The following is a 16080-nucleotide window of genomic DNA, read 5'->3' as shown; positions in this document are numbered from 1 at the left end:
ACACACACGGGCGCGCGAGGCCACAGCGCTCGGCTGCGCTCCGGGGACGGGCCTCCGGGCAGGCCGGGCCTCGCGCCCGGAGACAGAGCTCCGGGCGGCTCGGCCTGCACCGCTCGAAGAACCAGCCCGGCGGGAACAAAGCCTGGTCCTCCCCAGGCGCTGACCCCTCACTCATCAAAAGTCAGGGCCCGGCCTAGAGTCGGGCGAGAAGAAAGGGACGCTCCCTCGGCCAAAACAAGAAGCCTGGGGCCTCCGAACCGGAGTCCTGGGTCTCCGCGCCCCAGCCACGTCACAGCCAGGCCACTCCAGCGTACGGACATTAGCCAATGTGGACAGGAATTTATTTGAAACACACACCCAACCTATTAACTGCTTTACAGAGCACTTCTGTTTTTCAGCTGCAGAAACTTATTTAAAAAAAAAAAATCCCCTGCTCTCTATTGAGAGTTTAAGGATAGAGTTTTTCATGGGAGAGAAAGAAAGAAAAAGGAGACAGAAAGAGAGAAAAAGTCCAGTCTGCAATTAACCTTAGTGTCTTTAACAACATGCCTAAAAAGCCATAGGTCATGTCCCTTCCTAGGGAGATTCTACCACCTGGGGCAGATTTAATGTGGCCACTCCAGTTGGTCAAAGCAGTCGCTGGACACTTTTCTATCTCCCCGGGTTCGTCTTCTCCATTCAGATACGCAAAAGGCAGCACCGCAGAAATCTCACCGGAAGTCCCCTGTCCTCCCTGCTGGAGTCCCAGGCTAGGTCTGAATTCACTCCGGATTCTCAGCACAGAAAGGCACCTGCTTTTGCCCTTTCTGAAAGCCACCCACCCCGGCTGGCCCCACAGCCCCGAGAGTCCTTTCTGACTGCACAATAATGAACCGTGCAAGTGTTAGAAATATAATAAGCTCACGAGGCGAAAGAGCTGTATGTATGGAATCGTATTAGCGTTAAGCACACACTGATGCAGGAGGGAAAGGGGCAATGAAAACTAGAAGGCATTTCTGCACAATATAATTTGGGCTCAAATTAATACAACTACCTTAACCTGTTGGGGAAGGACAGCCCCTCTCTACATTTTACTTCAAAAAAGAGACTCCAAGAAAAAAAAAATTTTTTTTTTCTTCCAGCCAGAGTCAAGGGAGAAAAGACTGCCTCTAGGGAATCATGTCCGATTAGGGACAAAGGACAGCACAAGCCAAATTCTGTCACACATGAGAGAGTGAGGGGGGCAGGGGGAGTGGAGATGGAAAAGGGACAAGCGGAGGGCAATTTTCTAAACCAGAGTATGGCCTCTGCAGATCTGTTTCCAGACCGCCTGACTTCAGGTCCAAGAACAGGTGGTATTTTCAAAACACTATTATTTATTTTAGCCACATAAGCTGAGAACACCTTAAAGAAAACCAATTAATAATTTAATTGAAAAAGTGACTATGAATAATACATGAAGATGATGATGCTAGCAATAATGCAAGTAACGTGGCACAGACAACTCAGAGATGTCTCTGGAAATATCTTCAGGCGAGTGGAGATTTCAGGCCTCCACGTCTTACCTGGAAGCAACCCACAGCCCAGCAGATAAAGACAATACAAAAATGTTTCTACTCCCAGAAAATCTAATTTTGCTGCTTTGTCTTAACTTTTATTAACAGGCGAAAACCTCCTAATCCAGTGACATCATAAACTGGGTGGGCCAACAGATAGGTATCTTCAACAAAATAAACGCTGGAAAGCCCAAAGATCCAGCCATCTAGACACCTGGAAGGATTGTGGAGGTCTGGGCAGTCTGAAACTGCCACCCCAAGTGGCAGACACTTGCCACCACATCAGAGGCCTGACAGGTAGAACCAAGAAGGACTCTGAGTTCCTTCCCTTTATTTTAATTCGACACCAAGTTGCAGACAAGGTAAAGGCCTGGTCAGGCCTGCCTTTGCTTCAGGCACAGACTTAACAGGTAACCCACAGACAGTGATCTACGGCCTCTACATCATCAGAAATATAAGGGATTACACACAAGTTGGCATGTTACTGCAACCAAAACTTATTTTCATCGCTAACCAAAACAATACCTCTTCAGAGAGTTTTGCAAGTTTCGCACTTCCATATGGAATCAACAGTTTTTCTGATATACGTGTTGCAAATTCTGTCCCCCGGCTCTGAAAGGCCCCAGCTCTTCCCAGGGCAGCTGTCTGACGTGACACCCACGGGCTACCCAGCAGTGACAGGCGGGCGCTCTCCTCGCTCCTTCCTGGACACTGTTGACAAATAAACCCACTCTCAGAAAAGGCAATTCTTCTCTTCCAGTTCTCCATAACTAGTCTTGTCTCATCTGGAAAGCGTAACTGGCAACAGCTAAAAGGATAAACATTTAAAAATAAATCAGGGAACACTAACCCCTTCCCACTCCTCCCCTTAGCCACTTTTCAAGTCAGAGGCCAGTCCCCTGGTGCTTACTGAGCTGGCTGGTAAATTACAAAGACCCCATCCAGCCAAACTGGTTGTCTCTCTCACACACACACACACACCCCCCCCCCCCCAATGCTGCTCCTTTTACTTCATCAAAGGTAAATATGATCTCTGAGCTAAGAGACAGCAAATGTCAGCATTCTAACTTGCAGCTAAACCTGGGCTGTTGTCTTCACAACACAACTGGGTTGAGGCAGATTTGGGTATTCTTCCAGAGCCTTCTATTTTTATTAAATTATACATACACACTGATTTTTAAAACTAGTGCTTAAATAACCTTGAGGCTTTAACAAAGAAAAAGCCAGAAGAGGGCACAAAACAAAAACAAAAGTCCCTGAAATAAGCAAGGAGACATTTGGCGCTGAACTGCACTGCATGCCCTGAATTCACCCCATTCTTTCTAGGCAGTTATATTTAGGGGCCTGGTACCCGCTGGGTGGCCAGGCCCTCCTGGGTATGGTACAGAATGCACGCTTTCCTCAGAACAGCCCACACTCACCTCCAGAAGGATTAGAGGCTGGTGTGCCAAGGCCTAACAGATGTTCTGATTCACATTTCTCTGTCACAAACCTCAAGGCCTCCATCTCTTGCTACAATGCTAATTCCATAGATTAATTTTACCCCCCAAATCTTAGGTGGAATGCTATCTGGTTTACTTCCCCAACCTCCCCAGCTCAGAACCTAAGTCTGTCAATGACAATTTTAAAAAGATACAAATGAGGAACCATTTAAAGGGGGAAAAAAAAAAAACTGCAGTAGAGAAGAGCTTTCCTCAAATTTCAGTTAAAAAGCCCAAGTTTTCAGAAAGCAAAAATAAAGAACTTGCCTTAAAACAGCTTTAAAATATTAGGTGAGGAGCTTGCTCTTATATATATATATAATTTCTGAAAGGGCCAAGAGAATTTGCCATGCAAGACTTTTATACCCAGGGGGATTCTTACATTTGTGTTTCTAAACCTTGAAATTGAGAATTTTAATGAAAAGGCAGACAGATTCTTAAGGACAGCATCGAAATCAGGGTCCATATATTACAGGAGAGAGGTGCTTTGTCTGCGCCCAGGAAAAAGAGGTGGGCTATTCTGCTCATGGGCCATCCCCACGGTCTGACACATCCCTCTGCCCTCAGCCTGATGCACACCGCTGAATTCTTGGAGGGGAAGCAGGTTGAAAGGAGAAGAAAGGAAAAAGGAAAAGAGGGAGGAAAGAAAAGGGGGGAGGGGGATGTGGCCTTTCTATATAAAATCATAGTTTAAAAAAAATTCTCAACACAGCCTCAGATTCACAGTGCGCACCAACAGCCCCTGCCATACGTGCATTAAAACAGTCCCTGAAACGATACACCAGGAGCACAATAAAACAGAACCAGAATTTTTTTTTCTAATGAATCCAAATTGCATTTGGATTTGTGATTCCTTCCTACCAAGCAACCACTTCTTCAGGGCAGGATCCTAAGACAGAAACAAAAGATGACCCTTTTCACACTTCCCCTGATGATCCCAGAATCCTATTGTCTTATCTTTTTCTTTTAGTGCATTTTTTGTCCGAAATTTGTGGTAAGCTCACTTAAGAGCCCCAAGCTGAAATTTCACATCTCCTCCAAGTCAGGCGGTGTTTTGAGAATCTGGATTTCTATTGAGGCCATTCCAATCGCCAGTAAGGCCTACGGTAAAATGCGCTTGCTTCATGCTGTTCCGTTTGTCTCTCTGCAGACAAATAGAAACTGTGAAATTTAAAGAATGGGTGGGAAAAAAAAAATCTAAAACAAAGAGGTTAAAAAAATAGGACAAATGTTTTTGCTTTTGTGTCTCCCTGGAGCAATTGTTTGGGGGAGTCTGCATTGACAATAACCATGAGAAGGCCATCTAAAGGCGATGCGCACGCAAGGGGACTCCTTGCCTGCTGCCTTTGGTCTGGGAGAAAAAGCACCTTAGCTCCGTTCTCCAGGAACAAAAGGCCAGGGCCACGGAAGGGGGGAGAGGTTACTGGGGCTTTCACATGAAGCCAAGTGTCAATGCAGCTTCATTTTTCACCCGTCTTAGTTGGAAAGCAGCTCGGTGAACTTCCTAATGACTGCTTTTCCCTCTCTCCCTATTATTTCTAAAGCTAAAAGAACAAAACAATAATATTTTTTTTTAACCTAAAACCCATCATCCTATTAGAGGAAAGCCTTGGGGGCCTACACATTCAGTTTTTCCTCCTTCCTCTCCTCACTCTATTTTTTTTTTCCCCGTTTGGAGGAGGGGTTCCATTCCGATTGTAGATCACATGGAAATAAGAGACACTGGGCACTGCGGTCATTTTCAGTAACACCAGAATGGCCTTTATGTCTACAAAAAGGTAGGGAACAGAAAAATAAACGCAAAAGGAGAAAAAAAAAAACTAAACAGGGATAGAAGGTGGTGAAGGAGAGACTGGGGCAACGCCTGGAAACGTTCTCTTTTTTTCACAGCATGAAGTCCCTAAAGTCAGCTTCAGATTTGCAACTGAATCAAAGTCATCATTATGAGATTAGGGTTTTTTTTTTTTTTTTTTTTTGGAGGGGGGAGTTGCTGCATGGAGATGTGGACAATAAGGATGTACTAAAGACACAGACAAGGTGTGTGTGTATGGGGGATCCTTCAAAGAAACGAAGCTGAGGTGAATGACTACATGCCATGAAAATACCAGGGCAAGTGGATGTCGGAGTGTTTAACCAGATCGGAAGCTGGAAACATCTTCCCCAGCGGGCGAACCCTAGGACGAAGCAGTGAGACGCAACCCTCAGCCTTTGAACCCAGACCTGGCAGCTTAGAAACGAGTCCCCCCTTCCCCAGGCAGCCACAGGCTCTGACTGAAATGCGAGGTGGGGGTAGGGATGTGAGGGCCCTGCAAAGAAGCACAATAAACAACTCAAATATGAACGGAAATGACATCAGCAAAGTGAAGGGCCTGTTTATTGCAGATCAAAACAAAACAAACTTCCAAACCTTTTGTGTACACAAGATAACTCTATAAAAAGCCCTCCTAAAATGTCACCAGGGTCGACATATCAACATCCCAAGAAAACAGATGACAGTTACCGTGGGGGGGGGGGCGGGGGGGAGTGCCATGGGAGGAGGCAGGAATGATAAAGGGAAGACGATGGGAGGGGATATAAAACCAGAAGGGGCCAAAAACCCAGCTGACTATGTCCCCCCTCTGCTGATCCTTAATATTTATTGGTGTTTATAATCTAAAAGCCATCCTCTGTGTTTCACTTAATACAAGGCCAGACAGTGCTGTCTAATGAGGCAGCATTACAATCAGCTTGTAATACTGAATTTTTAATGCTGCCAAGGATTCTGTTACATAATAATATGAAAAACAGAAGCTGAAAGTGGGTTCACGGTGACAGGACACTGGAGGTTCCAGGCAGGCAAGCGCCACGGGCCTGCCTTCTCTCCCCTCTGCCCACCCCCACCTTCAGATTTGCACACTGGCCCTCCATCCCTATACTGGAGGTGGGCATGAAAACCAAAAGGATTTCTTAGGAAACCTACTTTTTAAATTATTATTACTCTCCTCCCTGATCCAAAGTCTTATTTTAAGAGTTTGAATTCTACCTTATCTGGGGTTAGAGTTCTGAAATTTAAAAAAAATAAATAAAAATTGTGTGTGTTGGGGGAGGTGTGAAGAGAAAAAGAACATAGGAGGGGGGGGTATAGTTTATTTTAAGCAGACTGAACAATTTGAAAAAAAATCACAGGGAAAAAGAAATAAGATGCTGGGGGGGTGGGGGAAGAGATGAAGTCTGCCGACCACATTCACAGCCACTGTGCTCAGTTTACATGGGTGTAATTTAAAAGCATATATACACAGCCGCCGTTGCTTCTTTCTGTAATACCCCAAGACTGTAAATCTATAACCACTGCAATGATTTAGTGATTAAAAACATGATAACATATTGTGTAACTGCAAACCACAGAACCCCTGCCAACTCTCCTCTAAGATAAAGGGAAAAAAATACAGAAAATGTGTTGCTTGCAGCGATCTTCCTAAATCCAAAGATTTTAATAAAGGAACCTATACAGTAGACAAATCGGTAAAGGGTGAGTGAATTCTGTGAAGCCAGCAAAGGGAGGGAGGGGGGGGAAAAGGCAGCTTTATGTGGGATTCTTTTCCTTGTACTAACAAATTACGACCTAAACATGCCTTTTCTTTTCTCGCTCTCTCTCTTTTTTTTAATAGTTTGTTGTAACTGGAATAACTGGTCCTGTGTGCTGTCTTGCATATTCAAAGCTGCTTTGTAATCGGATCTGGAGACCCAACCTTATTTGCCTGAACTCAATAGGGTTTTCTTTTTTCCCTCCCCCTCCTCCCTTGTTTTGTTTTGGATTTGGTATTGTAGGTTTTCTGTTCTTGCTGGGAGCAGACATCTATGCAGGCAGAGGCTCTGGTGCCTTTAAGCTACAGAGCAAACACCTGAGAGGGGGAGGCCCAATTTGTAACATGGCAGGAGGAGCCTAAAATATACACACAGAAAAAACAAAATCAAAGCAGCTGTAGGGGTTTTGGCCTCTGAGCAGCTGACCTGACCCCATTCTGTATATTCTTTTATTTCCCTGTTGCAGAATTCCTGCACCTTGGGTCAGATTCAAACTCAATGTGACCCTGAGGAGAAGGCAGTCACCAAGCCCTGGAAAACTGCTCCATATTTAATGGGGGGTGGAGGGGGGGAGTAGTGTAACTGCAATGCATTTAGACTCCCACAGTGTAGACACCCACACAGTACATAAATGTACACACACGCACGCACGCCCATGTGTGCACACGTGTCAGAACTGCCAGGTCTTGGGGCCAGTTCCCACACAGAGGCCCTGGACTCTTCTTGCAGTGCCCCAAAATCTTCCTGTCTACAATTCTACCCATAAACACACGCGTGCACAGACCAACCCTCCTCCAGAGACTCTGTATGTTTAAAAAGTCCGCAGATCTGAATTGCCTCCTCTCTGGACCTGAGCAGGGCAGTTTATTCAGAGAAATCAATAGGAAAGAGCATTTGCAAATATTTATATAAGCCATGTGCATTTCAGCATTAAGTAATTAAAAACTAGAACTCAGGCAGGGGGGAAGGGAGGAGACACCCAGACAGAGGAAGGCGGCTGGCCTACAGTGGGTTTTCCTGCCCACACCTCATCTCCCCAAACCACAATCCTTTCAAAACTGACTCAGTGTACACTTTTTATGAAATCTTGCTCGTGCACCGTTTGCTAGACTATTTCAAAATCATCTCCAAATATGGATTCACCTACCACCAAGCTTTCAAGCCTGACTGTAAGATAAGTGTCTGTATTCTCTCTCTCTCACTCATATGCACACACACAGCAATCCTTACTTTTGACACTGCTTCAGTCTCTGGTGGAATACTCTCTCTTGGATTCTTCTAAATTCCTTGCACTAAAAGATCTTTCACATTATAAGATAAGCAGAGGGCCGCCGAAGTGGTAATTCAATAAGTGAATTCCTATCCCCTCACCTCCCCCCCCCCCCAGTACCTTCCACTCCCAACCTATAGGATACCTACACTTTGGGGGTTCAGTACCGGAAACCCCCACATGTAAACAGATTCACCAAAAAAAAATGTACAGTAAAATGAAGGAGTTTTCAAATGAGCCACAATCCAGTGGACTTCCTCTATATTATTCCGGAGAGCTGGCAGTAAATTCTGCTTGCACTGTTTCTAAATCTGCTCTAAGGAGCCAAGCAAGGCACTAGAGCACCCACGCTGCAGATACTGTAGAAATTTACAGTAAATGTAGGTACAAGATTGCAGTACGCTGCCCTATCGATTATGCAGATTGTGATCAATCTTCTCCCCCTCTCCCATTTCCCAAGCCTCTTTCCACAGACCTCCAAATAAGTTGATGTGGAACTAGCCATTCTCCCAAAGTAGGGAGAAAAAAAGTAATTTTTTAAAAAACATAATAAATCCTCAAGTGTCCCCACTGAAAGGGCTCAAGTCTCTTTTTTTTAATTTCAAAGTGAATTTATGTTCTGTAATTTGCATTACAGCCAAGCGATCACCGTATGTCATATTCTTCAAAGGTACTTAACAATCCCCCTTTTAAAAGTCACGAGAACTGGAGGCCAGAAAAAGGCAATCAGCTCCCTTCTTCCATATAGTCCTTAGATCAAGTTTCAATAATTGAGACCAATAAAAATTGTCATATTTACCCTGCTTCAAAGCAACAAGGGGGAAAAAGTTGAGTGGGTGATTTTTTGCAAGCACTTGTAATCAAAGAATTTGCCACATTCGAAGGAACTGCACAACATTTTGCCAAAGTCAGTCTGAGCAACAGATTAATTTGCAAAGTAAAATGTATTTTTTAATAGCTCCACAAAAAGCCTACTGATTCCATACACAATTTAAATACCCGGCATAAAATACACTTAGCTCTACTCTCCAACAGATACGCAAAAAGATGTACATGAAAATGCGTAATGTAAAAATCAGGAACGTGTTTTTTGCATCTAATGGGGAAAATACATTGAAAAGAGGAGTGAAACAGGACGAGGGGTAAAAGTGGGGAACGGAACGTAAACAATCCCAGATTCGCGTGAGCAAAAAAAAGAAAAGAAAGAGAAAAGGGGGAGTTAAAAAAAAAAAAAAAAAAAAACAAGAAGGAATCCTCTAATGTCTCTCAACTCAGCTCGGCAAGGAGAGGCCGGCCAGTCGATCTCTGGTCCCGGCCGGCGGCGCAGCCCCGAGCCCCCGGGAGCCCCTAGTGTCCAGGGCAGAGCCCCCTCAGGGCGCTCGCGGCGCTGCTAGTGGGGCAGGGCGAAGAGCGCGCAGGTAGAAGGTCGGGCGGCCACGTCGCCCCCTCGCCCTCTCTCGGAACGCAGGGCTCCAGTCTGGCGGCGGTGTCCCCGGCCAGTGGAGCACTGGCGCGGAAGGCACCCGGCCGCTCGCCCGGCCAAGCGGCCGGCCAGCGGCGGCGGCGGCCGCGGCGACGGCTCCCGGCCGGGTGCGCGCCCCGCGCCGCGGCTCAGCCCGGGGGCTCCGGCGCCTCCCGGGGTGGGGCAAAGTTGGGGGCCGGGGGCGGCGGGGGCGGGGGCACTTGGCACCGCGAACCCCACCCCCCCCACTCCGCCGACCGCCGCCTTTGTCTCGGCGCCCGGACCCCGGCCACCCTCCCGCCCTCAGCCCGTGCCCCGGCCGGCCCTGCCCGGAGGCGCCTCCAAAGTCGCCGCGCGGGCCTCGCCCCGGGCGCCTCCACCCTCTCGGGGGGTCGCCGGCAGCCGGCGGCGGCGGCGCGGGGGCCGGGGAGGAGGGGGCGGCCCGGGGCTCCGCGGCGGCGGCGGCGGGAGGAGGAGGAAGAAGAAGAGAAAGAGAAAGTTTGGCGCAGGGGGAAGGCGAGCGGGACGCAGCGAGCGAGCAGGGCGCGGGCGCGGGGAGCGCGGGCGGCGGCGGCGGCGGCGGCCGGGCGCGGGAGCCGGGAGGGGGCAGGACGAGCCCCATGCAAAGCAGCCCCGGCGCCCCGAGGAGCCCCGCGTCCGGGCGGTGGCGGCGGGAGGAGGAGGAGGAGCAGGCGGCGGCGGCGGCGGCGGGAAAAAAAAAAAAAAAAAAGAGGGAAAAGTTGCCACTTACGCGGTTGCTTCTCCGGCGGCGGCGGCTGCAGCGGCGCTGCTGGCGGCGGCGGCGGCGGCGGCGGGAGCTGGCGGCGCTTTTAATCCCGAAAAGAGGCGCTCGGGCCGCGGAGCCCATCAAGGCAGCAGCGGCGGCTGGCGGGGGTCGGCTGCGGCGGAGGACGCGCTGCTGGCGGCGGCGGCGGCGGCGGCGGCGGAGCTGGAGCGCGCTCGGCGGAGCCCGGGGCGGGAGGCGGCCGCAGCCGGGGAGCCGGAGCCGCCGCCGCCGCTGCCGCCGAGCAGCATGGTTGGCGGGGAGTTTACAGCCCCCGGAGCGGGCAGGGGCCACGGAGGAGAAGCGGCGGCGGCGGCGGCAGCGGCTCTAGGCTGTAATTGGGATGCAAAGCAGGCGGTGGCGGCGGCGGCTGCGGCCGGGAGGAGGAGGAGGAGGCGGCGGCGGCGGCGGCGGCGGCTGCAGCGGTCGGAGGGGACGCGCTGGAAGTGGGAGCTGATGAGTGAAAAGAAAAAAAAGTCTTTGGATCTTTATTCTGCTAATTAGTTTCCTGCAAAAAATGGCTGTGATTAATTCAGTGCGCATGTGCTTCATTACCCAGGCACGACGGGAAGGGCTAATTAGCCACCTTCTGGATCAATAAGATTCAGCAAAAAAGAAAAGGGGGAGGTGGAGGGAGGCAGAGGGGAGGAAGGGAGGGAAAAAAAAAAAAAACAGGGGAAAGTGATGAGCAGGGCGAGGAGAGCAGGAAGAGAGGATGGGAGAAGAGCCCAGGAAGAGGGAGAGAGGCACCAAAAGTTTATGCATGTATTAAAAACACACACACACACACGACACACACGCGCGCGCACACACACATACACACACACACACACACACACACACACACACACACACCGAGAAGTGAAATGCAGAGAACCAACAATAGGAACCTGGCTAAGATTTTTTTTTCTTTCCTTTCTTTTTTTCTCTCTTTTCTTTCGCTCTTGTTTTTTCTTTCCCCCTTTCCTTTTCTTTCTTTCATTTTTTGGCAAACGCAGAAATGTTTAAATAGGAAGAGAGCATCCTCAAAGAGGAAGGGGGGGGCATTCAAGGAGTGGGACAGCTTAAAGCAAAGATTTAAGTGAAAGAACAGAGAAGGAGCAGAGACTTAGAATAGAAACCACTTTAAATTGCAAATCGGAGATTTTTTTTTAAAGGAAGAAAATTACCTCCCCCCTCCCCATCAGAGGACAAATGGAGAAAATATGGAGAAAACTTTAACACGTACCATAGACTAGACAAAAAGATATAATATGTTAATTTTGTCTTCTGAAATAAGACGCAATCAATCTTCTCTGGTTCTTTAGAAGGAGGGGGAAGAGGGGAGTGATGATTAGAAGAAATAAAAGGGGGAAAGTGAATCAGAACTGAAAGGGGGTAACTTAAGGAAAGACTTGGAAACAAGTCCAACTTTCTACCTTTCTGGACTTAAGAGAAAAGTAAAATCAATTTTCTCGTGTAAAACCTGGAAAGCAGATGTTTTCAAAACACAGGAAGCTATTTTGCCATCAAAAGCAGGGATGTAATAAAGGCAGTGAAAAATAATTTCAGACTAAATTCGTAAGAAAGAAAGCCAATATATTTAAATAGAGAGGAAAGGTCTAGAGTGTGTGTGTGTGGTGGGGTGGGGGAATTACATACTCTTTCCCTAAATGCCAAAAAAAAAACAAAGTCTTACAGCTACCTCCAAGAGTTTGGAGCAGAGTCTCAGAAGCCAAAGGGCTTGAAATGAGAGGATGGATTTCAGATAAAGACTAGGCACAGTACATCCCACCAGAGCCTGAAGGAGATCCCTAGAATCAAAGACAGCATCCAGGGACCCTGCTACTGTACCGATTCCTAGTACATCAAAGCCATCACTTAGGCGGGTGCATGATACCTCCAAAAAGCAAGCAAACAAACGCAGGAAGAACAGGAGTCTCTCTCTCTCTCTCTCCTCTCTTTCTTTCTTTCTTTCCCTTTTTTCTCTCCCCCTCCCCTTTTAAATCCTAGCCTTAGCGTCACTGCTATTGCAATAGATTTTTTTAAATGACAAGTATGTATTCATGCAAGTTCTAAATATAAACTAGTACCATTGAAATTACAATGTCTGGAATAAAATAAAATGCAATTTGCACTTTAAATGATCTGCAAACAAATGTAAAAACATTTATGTTTTTGAAGGCATTATTCATGAACCTTGTAACATCAGGTAGAGAACACACACTAAAACTTATTTTTTTATAGAAAAAAAATTTTTTGTCCCAGCCTTGCTGGATTATTTATTTTAGAAGGAATTGGGGAATTAATCGGGAAATCTGTTTGATTAGAAGGGAATTCTTCATTTTGAGAGATTTCCCAATGCTCTTAAGAGCATACAGCTTCTTAGTCAAGACTAGGAGGAGAAAACCGGTTTAGGATTTTGCAGGGTTACCTCATCTAATCCTTCTGAATTCACTCTGGGAATAATGCTGTTTTATTTAGAAAAAAAAAAATACATTTAGAGAAATCGGGGGTTTCCTCTCTCTGAGCCAAATCTGGATTGCCATTCAAACTTTTCCTGGCTGCTTTCCATGCGGGACAGTGGATCAATAAAGCCAAGTCCAGCCTGGCTTGCTACAGGTTTCACCAGTCAGTGCTTGCAAAACCTTTGTCATTTTCTAAAAATAAAAAAGCTAAAAGTTATTGTAGAAGAAGGGGCTTTTATTTGTCCTCTGCACAATGTGTCTTTTGTGAGGTTAATGCCATTCTGGGCTCTCGATAGCCCTGGACAATGGGAACTCTCCAGGAGTCTGCAAAGACTCTGGCTTTCTTCTTGCTTGATTTTTTTTTTTTTTTTTCCTAAAGGGAAGGATGAAACATTCCTACAGTCCAAACACAACTTCTACTTTGATTAAATAAATATTTATCTTTATTGTAGCCATTGTATATTTTTACCTTCAGTTTGTCCAGTTTCTGATTATTATTTAAAATTTTTCATTGGCAACAGTTAATCTTTTTTTTTTCCCTTTCAGTCCAAAGTGCAGGTCAGTGTAAAATGTAGCTGACTGAAGGAAGACTGGTAAATTCTGAATTTTTCCATTATACATCAGGTAAGGAAAATTGTTCAGACCCTCAGGAATATATATGCTTCCTCTTTATCTGTCTTCACAAACCTTCATAAATCTGTTTATTTTTTTAGGGTGTACCAGAATTCAATTTCTCCTTGTAAATGTTGAGATCTCACTGAAATGCTATGTATTTTTTTTTTTTTTTAATGTAAGTAGTACTAGAAACGAACTTGTAACTTGTTTCTTATACAAAACGGCATGGAGGAAATCAGTCTCTCCAGTGGTACAGACGATTTGAGGGAAATTCTGGATATAAATGTATTTCGTGTTGCAGTATAGGAAAATGTCAGCTTAATCTGGTAAATACTTATGCTAATTTCACTGAGTGAATTCGTTATAAGGAGGAGAGGTACCAAGCTCGTATCACTGAATAATGCTTAGGCGATAATCCAGCATCTATATGGATTACTTTATGTACAGAATGAAAAAAGGAACCAAGAAATTCAGAATCTAAATCCTTCATTTAGCTGGCAAAGGGACAGAAAATTTTAGACCAATCTGTTTTTAAACAATTTACAGTAGGAAGGGAAAGTGGAAAGTAGGCTAAATATTGCATTGATGTGTATATTTCCCTGCTTCTCGCTCAAGTGCATGGTTATATATATAAACACAAAGATATCTGCATAAATGAGTACATAAATATACATTTGAATGACTTCAGATGTCTGTGCATCCCTGTGTGTACATAAGTACATGTGCACACAGATATACAAGGTGTACGCAGATGCAGGTACTGGACAGGGGTGTGCTTTCGGGCTGGGGGTTTCCATTTCCAGATCTGTCTGAAGCTCCTTTTTTTGCAACTATAATATAGAAATGTCGGTTTAATGCTGAAGATGTGGATGGTAAATTTGATTAAGAATCTGCTCCCCTGCAATTTTCAGAGTCTGGGGTTGCAATGTGAGCAGCTGTTATTTGGTCACATTGGGCTCAAAGATGCGATGGGCCAGTCTTTTTTAAGGGGAAAGGGAGGGGAACGGGATCTTAGGAGAGTTCACTCCCAAAGAGCCTAGCTCTGGGCCCTGGGTTCTCTGCTGCTGGGGGACTGGGGACACAAAAACAAAAAAGGGAGGAGAAAGAAAAAAAGAAAACCTCGTGTGGAGGCATGGGAGGTTGAAAGGACGCTTCTCCGTACAACTCCAGAGCTAGATCTAAGAGAAGGGTTGCAGGGTGAAGAATGTGCGGTCCCTTTTTGAATGTGTATTGTTATTCTAAGTCTATTGTATGTACGTGTTACTGTCCTTTCATTTGCCACGACAACATATGGATTCCATAAATGCAGACATGCCGAAGTGCATCTGTCTGGGTAGTTAACACGATCCAAACATCCCTCTTCGTTCCGCTAACTCCGGCTCTTCCTCCAGCTCTCAGGCAGCACTCCGGGCCAAGCGGCCCGTGCCCCAGCCTTACAGCGCCCCGCAGTCTTGCCCTTTTGTGGTCTCCTGGTGGGATCCAAGGTGCCTCGCGGAGGAGGCGGGCTGCTCGGCAGTGCCGAGGTCAGAGGCGCCGCTGACGCCGGCCCCTGAGCGCGTGGGGAGGAAAGGGTTAAGCTGCCTGAGCCTCGGGAAGGGGCTGCGCTCATTCCGGAGCGAGGTGCAGCCACCAGCAGCTGTGATTTAGGGGTCAAGTCCGAGATCACCTTTCTCCTGCCTCTGGAAATGGCAGAAGATGAGGTAGGGAGGGAGAGACAGGAGAGAGAGACAGCCTGGAGCGGCACTTGGCGCTCCAGCCATCCGTTCCCTCCCCCCACCCTGCAGCCTACCTCCTGACCCCTAGACAAATCGAACAGTTCCCCCTTTCTCCTAAGGGTGCAGGGCGAGGTGCCTCTGAGCATCTAGAACGGCTCCACCCGCAAGTCTGTCCTGCGGTTAAAACCACTGTGCCCTGAACCTCAACCACCGATGAGAAAGTTTGCTCTTAATGCACCAGATAGTGAGCAGCTAGATATGGGTAGAAAGTGCTCCCCGTTTATAAAAAATCAGGGGTGCCCTTGGCAGAATGGGGGACTTTGAATGTCGGCACCAGCTCCTCAGACTCGGGTTGCGCTCCTCACAGTGGAGGACAGATGTACACAGTGGTGCCCATTAATTGCAGCTTCTTGCTTTGTGCCCATATTCTTGGTCAAAGCTTCCCCTCCCCCCCAACTCAGGCAGCCTGGAGAATACTTTTGTGAAAATATCTGTCATACCTGAAAGATAACCAAAACCCAATTCAGATTTATTTCTGAGGCATTTCACTGGAAAAGAGCAAAGCAACCGGAGTCCCCTTTTGTTTTGGCGCCCTGCAGGTGCGCCAAGGGGTGGGTCTCAGAGCCCAGGTGATGCCTGGGGACTGTAGGGGGACATATATGGTGCCCAGAGATGGAGCTCTGACTGAGAAAGAGTTTCCCAAATCCACCCCGGCCAGGCTGGACTTCAGGATAACGACCGCTCTTTTGGAAAGTTACTCCAAGAAAAAGGAGTTTCTGGTGGGAAAAGATCTGGCTTGAAATGACAGGCAGGGGAACTAGATCCCTGGGGGACAGAAGGCAGGTGTGTGTGTGGTTGGAGGGGAGGTGTGGAGAGTAGCTAGGGAGAGAAGGGAGCTAGGAGGTCCACGCACAAGGGCGCGGCTGGGGAGGTTCTGCGACTCGTTCCCCAGACACTCCCTCCAGCTGCCAGAGCAGAGCGAGGACGAATCACCCCGATTTCAGCTTCTGCTTCCAGGGCCAAGAGCGCGGACCAGCTGGTCCAGAAGGGAGCTGAGGGATGTCTTCAGAGCCCCACCGCCCCTTACCCCGCCAGAGCCTCCAAACCACGGAAATCAAACCAAATTGGCCGCTAGAATCTAGAGAGGTTTCATCCCTGGGGCAAGGGGGAGGGAACAGACTTTCTTTTTTTTCCTTTTGAACTCCCG

The 16080-nt window shown here is 47.3% G+C and overlaps 1 protein-coding gene across 2 annotated transcripts in view; it reads right to left on the bottom strand.

Annotated features, from left to right (window-relative positions):
* ZFHX3 (zinc finger homeobox 3) overlaps window positions 1-10180 on the bottom strand; it is a 244621-nt gene extending 234441 nt beyond the window's left edge. Inside the window, exon 1 of one of the 2 annotated variants that reach the window (XM_065925670.1) lies at window positions 10064-10180. The gene's annotated coding sequence lies outside the window, so the exon portion shown is untranslated. The remainder of the gene's footprint in view (window positions 1-10063) is intronic. The other variant, XM_065925668.1, reaches the window with a different exon arrangement.
* Between the last annotated feature and the right edge of the window lie 5900 nt (window positions 10181-16080).

The sequence above is a fragment of the Muntiacus reevesi genome, chromosome 2, assembly GCF_963930625.1.
Source record: "Muntiacus reevesi chromosome 2, mMunRee1.1, whole genome shotgun sequence".
NCBI classification, from domain to species: domain Eukaryota; kingdom Metazoa; phylum Chordata; class Mammalia; order Artiodactyla; family Cervidae; genus Muntiacus; species Muntiacus reevesi.
The sequence above is the reverse complement of the archived record's forward strand: the minus strand, read 5'-3'. Positions and strand labels throughout refer to the sequence as shown.